The following is a 315-nucleotide window of genomic DNA, read 5'->3' as shown; positions in this document are numbered from 1 at the left end:
TACATTTCAATACATTAAGCCCATTGTGTAATTTTTCTGGGCCATTTTTAATTGCTATTGTTAACCAATCTGGACCTTCAGGCTTGAGCCACTTTCTTTTAATAAACCCTACCTGTGTGGGTTCTATACAGATGATCCCCAAACAGCTTCAGCTGTGAGAGACAGTTAGAGCCAAAGCTTCCCACTGTGAGGTGTCCATTTATAGAGACGGTGTAAAAAGTCCAGATCAAATTCTTTCAAAATAAGATTGAGTGGACCTTAGACAGATCAGATCTTTATAAATCTTTAACCTTCGATAAATGCATAAAAAGAAAA

The sequence above is a fragment of the Fundulus heteroclitus genome, chromosome 2 (genome assembly GCF_011125445.2).
Source record: "Fundulus heteroclitus isolate FHET01 chromosome 2, MU-UCD_Fhet_4.1, whole genome shotgun sequence".
Classification (NCBI taxonomy): domain Eukaryota; kingdom Metazoa; phylum Chordata; class Actinopteri; order Cyprinodontiformes; family Fundulidae; genus Fundulus; species Fundulus heteroclitus.
The sequence above is the reverse complement of the archived record's forward strand: the minus strand, read 5'-3'. Positions refer to the sequence as shown.